Source organism: Arvicanthis niloticus, chromosome 2 (assembly GCF_011762505.2).
Source record: "Arvicanthis niloticus isolate mArvNil1 chromosome 2, mArvNil1.pat.X, whole genome shotgun sequence".
In the NCBI taxonomy this organism is placed as follows: Eukaryota; Metazoa; Chordata; class Mammalia; order Rodentia; family Muridae; genus Arvicanthis; species Arvicanthis niloticus.
In genome coordinates this window covers 119,218,148-119,224,549 of record NC_047659.1, presented here as the reverse complement: position 1 = coordinate 119,224,549, position 6,402 = coordinate 119,218,148, and the positions used below count along the sequence as shown (strand labels likewise).

General features: G+C 49.6%; 1 protein-coding gene across 4 annotated transcripts in view; it reads left to right on the top strand.

Annotated features, from left to right (window-relative positions):
* The first annotated feature begins 459 nt into the window (after positions 1-459).
* Syndig1 (synapse differentiation inducing 1) overlaps positions 460-6,402 on the top strand; it is a 209,269-nt gene continuing 203,326 nt past the window's right edge. Inside the window, exon 1 of one of the 4 annotated variants that reach the window (XM_076929927.1) lies at positions 460-1,311. The gene's annotated coding sequence lies outside the window, so the exon portion shown is untranslated. Of the gene's footprint in view, positions 1,312-1,384; positions 1,465-6,402 lie in introns of those variants that run through there. The other 3 variants (XM_076929925.1, XM_034495279.2, XM_076929926.1) reach the window with 3 other exon arrangements.

Genomic DNA, 6,402 nt, shown 5'->3' with positions numbered 1-6,402 from the left:
GGTCCCCAGAAGACAAGTGTTGCAGAAGGCTCTCAGGGAGGACTTGAGCCACCTCTAACTCAGGTGCTGCAAACTCTACTTGGCTAGATGCAGCAATTTCTGGGGCAAAAAACTTGGTTTTGAGGCAAGGGGCAGGAATCTTACATAAGAAAGCTATAGAACCAAGGAACCACTAGAATTAGCAATATCGACTCCCCAGGGAGAAAAAGTCTGGGTTTGGGAGCGCTGAAGGACAGTAAATCTTTCCTTGTTTTGAAAGGGGGTCACTCAGACGAGATAACTTTTGATCCTCTTTTTGGCAAATTTTCCAGTTCCTTCTCTATAAAATCTGTAAGAAAAACACGCCCACTCGAGCTTGATTTCCCCCAACGTTTGAAATGTAGATTGTCTTCGTAGGCGGCTCTATTAGGGCTCTCCTCGACCTACTCCAAGTCACCATTCTACCCCACCCCCAGCCCTGAGGCGTCGCCGCCCCAGTTTTCTTCCAACAGCTACTACTATGGGGCCACCCGCAGTGCACCTACAGCCTTGTTGGTCTGAGCTACAGGCTGTGTCCCAGAGTACCGATTTCACGCGAGTCTCTGTGTTTATTCCTTCTGCTGGTCAGGACTTGGGGCTTTCTCTGGACCTACAGTGTGAGCTCTTCTGAACCTCAAGTCGACCTGGAGCCTGGGGAGGCCTTTTAGGACCAAGGGAAGCCATCGTTTCCACAGTCGGCGGCTAATTCTTGTCCTCCTAGTGCCCAGTGGCAGTCCCCCTTCCCCCACTTCTGTCGCCCCAACGTTTCCAGACACCAGCCCCCAGACACCCGCCAGCCACTATCACTGACGAGGGCACAGCTAGCCTGGAGCAAAGTTGGCGGCCACCTTCGCGCGCTGCTGCTCTCTTTCCTCCTCCTCCTCCTCTTCCTCGCGGCCACCTTCCCCCGGGGCCCGCGGCCGCCGCCTCCTGCATACAAGTCGACAGGCTCCGCGAGACCAAAGAGTGGAACGACACATCCCGAGTCACCCCTCGTTCAGCCTGCGCCCTTTGTGCTCCTAGGGGCCAAGAGGACCGGACTCTGGAAGGGTGGCGCCGCAGCCCTGCGTTCGGCTCTGGGGAACCGTGTGCTCGGGGCAGCCCGGGGCGCTGGCAGTGATCCAGGGAGGGGAGCGGCGGGGGAAGCGGCGCGCAGGGGAGGGCAGAGGCGGAGAGCCACGAGCCCAGGAGCAGAGGCGGGCTCCGCACCACCCCGCGCCCCGCACGTTCCCCGGCTCTCGAGACGCGCGGGCGGCCGCCTGGGCGCACAAGCCGGGTCACCTTGTCCCGGAGGTAAGTCCGGAGTTACCGGAGCTGCGCGGGAGGACCCCGGGCCGCCGGAGTGGGCGGGGGCGGCGGGCGCGGGAGGATGCCCTGGCGCAGGCGGGTGTCCTGCTCCGCCTCGCAGCGCGCAGACCAGGCGGCGGTGGCGGTGTGCCGGCCGCGGTAAGTCCTGAAGGGTCGCAGTGGCCGGACCAGGGAGACAGAGTGTCGCCCTGAGAGGGGGGGAGATGGCGCCTGGCGGGGAAGATGTACAGAGGACAGGAACCCGTACTATCTGCCCAGGCTGCAACTTGGCGCTTCGCCACCTTGGGTACCCAGGCGGCGTGAAGGGGCTGCTGTGCGACGTCGGGTAGAGCTAGTGAGTCTGTGTCCTGAGTTCGGCGGAGCCAGGCTGCCCGGGACCAGGCCGGGGTACGGGAACACCTAAGTGATACCGACTAATCCCTGGAGCTACCTAGCTGAGTCCAAGAGGGGCTGGCGAGTAAGGCATCCGCGGAGGTGGCACCGAGTGAGGTTCACATGGGACAGGGAAGGGAAGGGCCGAGGGGGAAGAGAATGTAGAGTTCCGGAGCATCTGGATTGGGGTAGGTGGGTGGACTGGGTGCACAATCGGTTACCTGGGCGGAGGACGAGACTTCTAGAACCCTTCATCTCCAGCCAGGACGAGATCGGTTTTTATGAGCTGTCCGGCCCCTGGCAGCGCGACAGTCTGCAGCCTCGGAGCCGCCAATCCTGGCGCCGAGATGGGAGCAAGCAGATGCGATAAATGGGGTTTATATTCTAATTTTGTTGTCCCTGGGCGTGATTTCTACACTTCATTTGTGTCCTCTCTGTAAATACTGGAGAAAGAATGGGCCATACATGGAGTTGGACACTTTCCTTACGAAAGGGCTTTTGGGCATTTGCCTGTTTTGTTGGACCCTAGCAGTGTGGTGGAGGAACCTTCAGTTGAGCTTTGGGCAAGTAGGGGAAGGATCGTTTGGCTTTACTAAAGGACAACAAGAAGGGGTCTTCTGGTAGCAGAAGCGCAAGCACGCGGTACCTTAAGGTGCGCACCACACTCCTGCGGTGTTAGATGTGGAGGTGGCGCCTCTGCGCTGCGGGCAAGAACTGGGTTGCCTGTGCCTTTCATAGTCTCACCAGGGTTTTTGGTGCAGCAAACGGTGGTCTCAGTTTAGCAGTCTGAGGGATGTAGGGGGCGGACTAATACCGAGGGGCTGTTTTTCTGTTTAGAATCAGGCAGTGGGACATGCGTCTGTGGGGCCCTCTCCTGCAGAGCTGCGAGGTGGTAACCATCAGACTGCGAACTGCGCAGACCTGCAGCTTGAGCGGTGTGTGTGTGTGTGTGTGTGTGTGTGTGTGTGTGTGTCGCGGAGTGTGTGTGTGGGGGGGGGGCAGTAACAACTTCTTAACATATCTCAGAGCCTGACAACTTTTCTTTGTCAAAGTGTCTGCAGTTCCGGGTGTTTGCAGAGTAGTAGCTTCAAAGAGGGAAAAAGGGATCCGAAGGAAGTGTCTGTAGTCTGGTGTCAGTTTGGAGGAGGGGAGAAGCTGAGGGGAATGTTCAGAGAAGTTGCTTATGCCTTTGACCGTAATTTCCAAGTTTTAGACCACAGGTGCGGGGCCTGTGGATGTGTGAGGAAGCATCTTTCTTTCCTCTTTGCTTCCTTTCCTCGCGCCTACAAACACTTGAGCTGTTTGCTGGGGCAAACTTGGTTCTGTAAGCGATCAGGTGCTCTTCTCACCCTGCCCCCCACTGCCTGCACCTGCAAAGAGGACTCATCCTAAGTTAGCTGGCCCTTTTCAGTTAGAGAGAGTACTGTGGTACCAGGGAAGAGGGAGTGGGGAAGCATTTCAAACTTTTCTATTACAGAAATTTTCAATGATATAGAAAGGTAGAGAAACGCCCTTGGCCTCCTTTCATTGTTTCTCAGAGTCCTGGAGGCCTTGTTTGGGGAAAATTCACCCCAAAAGGATGACTGAGGGGAGGAATATGCTAGCTTGATTCGGTTATTCCACATTATACAAATAAATCATAGCATCACCTTATTCTGCAGGCCTATACAATTATGAACGTATATACAGTATCCAATAAAGCAAGTTTATTGGTTAAAATAGTAAAATATATTGATGTTAAATTGTATTTTAAAATACAATTTAGCCGGGCAGTGGTGGTGCACGCCTTTAATCCCAGCACTTGGGAGGCAGAGGCAGGCGGATTTCTGAGTTCGAGGCCAGCCTGGTCTACAGAGTGAGTTCCAGGACAGCCAGGGTTACACAGAGAAACCCTGTCTGGAGAAACAAAACAAACAAACAAACAAAAACAAAACAAAAGAATACAATTTAGAAAAGTAATATGTTTACATACAGGCTTTTTGTATGTGCTTCATTTTGGTTTTAACTTTAAAAAAATTAATTTCTAGCTGACTTTATCTGTCCTGTCTCAGAGACAGGGTCCTGTCTCTGAGAATGATGGCAATTCATTGCAAGTTAGCCTGGCCATCATAAATAATTGCTGTGTGTTTTGTTTCTATGCTGGATTGGATCCCAGGGCGTCACTGCAAGTGCTAAACAAGGCTATACCACTGAAATACATTCTGGGCCCTAAATATGACTGTTACTAATGATCTCAGTTCGAACACCGATGAGATGATGTTCATACAAGGAAAGACCTTCCTCTCTCTGTTTATACCATAGGGGAAAATATTGCCTGCTACTGTTACAGGAAGAACAGGGAAGGCCATTGCAGGAGGAAAGACGGTTTCAATTACTGAGGAAAACCGGCCTTTTAAATGTTCTGCTCTTGTTTACCTGAGGGTCTGAGCAAGATTTTTGTTGACTAGTTGCTTGAAGAACAACAAAATAATTTTTTTAAAAAAAGGTTAAAATCTTTAAGATTCAATATATAAGTTATAAGCAATTAATTTCTTCTACATCTAACAGTGACATGGAAAGGCTGCGACGGACTGAACTCTTCTCTCACATTAGCCTTCTCAAGTGAGTCTCATTTGCTAGCAAGCATTTGCTTATGTAAATTTTCTCCCCAAGACACCATGTCTCATTGTTGTAGTTACCAGGCTCACTGAGAGTGTTGCATGCTCCAGGGGTTCATTAGGAAACCTTCCGTGGGCATTCCTGTCTCACTGGCTCTTTGGAGGAGGTTCCATGCCTGCTGGGATTTGGTACCCAGTGTGATTTTAGTACTATAGAAAGGTGCACCACACACCAGAGAAGGCTAGGAGAGTAAACAGTAGGAATGTCTTCCCTTGCAGATCCTCCCACCACCCCCCCCCCGCCCCCAGTACACCTCTAAATTTGCTTTGAGATAAAAGCTATTCCTAAAAAAAAAAAAAAACTCAGTGGTGTTCCGGGAGTAGGGTAGACTTTGAAATATCTTTATGAAGAGCACTGTACAAAGGGACCCTTAGTTATCCTTTTGTTAAGTGATCGCTGCCATGTCAGTGAGCACTTGCATCATGTCCTTTCATATAAAACTTTGGTATTTTTGTTTTATGCCAGTGAAGGCCTGTACATCTCACTTTTTTTTTTTAAAGTTCTCCTACCTCCTGGAGAATACAGCTCTCCAGGCACACATTGGCACAGTATTGCAACCTGTGGTTTGAACAGATACCACATTTTTAGAAACACTATGGGATGGAAGGATAGGGTGTCTACTTGTCAACATCAGCTGGTAGGAGATTACACTGGAATGTTACATGGGGCTGGTTTGCAGAAATGTGCTCAGGTGAGACGTTTTGAGGTATAGCTTGTGATCAAGTTACACTGTACTGGGGACACTGAGGCACAATGCCAAAAAGGTTAAAATATTCCAAACATTGAAGGCAGGCTGAGCAGTCTCTTATTAATACTTCCAGAATTGCAATAATGAAGATCAGTTGGTAGTTTTAGATATGATTCTTTTTAAAGCATTCTCTGTGCAAGACTCTTGCATGTTTCCAATTATTGCTCAGAGTTTGAAAATCTATTTTAAAGAGAATCCCGAGCAACTGAGCATCACTCTGCAGCCCAGTTCCTTGGTCATGGTTTCTTACAACCAGATTGTGTGCTATGGACAAACAAAGAGTGGCTTTTTTCCTCGTTGCCACTCTCTCCCTGTACAACTTTCAGGAAAACCTGTGAAAAGGTCTTTGGGCTTTACTGCAGGAGCTTTGAACTACCTTAGAGAAATCTCTTAACTTTTATGAGATTCTGTTGCTTTTCAACCACATTCTTCTCAGGATTTTGGAAACAAAATGGTTACAATGCTGTTTGCTAAATTAAAGGAGCTTCAGGTAAAAGATGTGTTCTTCCAGTTTTGTCTCAGTCAGTGTCCTACTGCTGTGAAGAGACATCATCATCATGGCAACTCTTAGGAAAGCGTTTTATTGGGGCTTGTTTACACTTTCAGAGGTTTAGCCCATTATTATCATGGCAGGAAGCATGGTCGCATGCAGACTTGGTACTGGAGCAGCTGAGAGAGAACTACACCCTGACTCTCAGGCAGCAGGAAGGAGCAGTGTTGAAACTGGGCCTGGCTTGACCTTCTGAAACCTCAAAGCCTGCCCCCAGTGACTACTTCCTCCAACAAGGCCACAGCTACTAATCATTTCAAATTTCAGCATTCCCTGAGCATTCAAATACAAGAGCCTATTGAAGCCGTTCTTATTCAAACCACCATAAGTCTTAACTGAATATTTCTTTGGGCACGCTTATACTCACTGGCTAGATGGGAAAACAGAATGGGTTTGCCTTTCCTGTATCTGCATCTTAAAACTGCCTGAGTCTCAGGAGGACAGTGTACACACCTCAGTGAGGGCAGACCAGCTCGCCCACAGGAATAAGTGAGACACACGTCAGCAGTCCTATCTGCTAACAATTTCCAGAGACTGTGGAGGAGAACCACGTGAGGAATAGCATTTGTGTAGTTACCTTAACTAAAAGTGGATTCCTGTCACATTAGAAGATAAGCCATCATAAAGCAAATTCCTAACAGAAGCCAGCCACCATGTGGGACACATGGTGATTTGTGTTGTGTATGTCGCCAAGTTTCGATTGTCTTAAGCTTCCAGGTGACAAAGAATCTATTAAATCGCTAAAAAT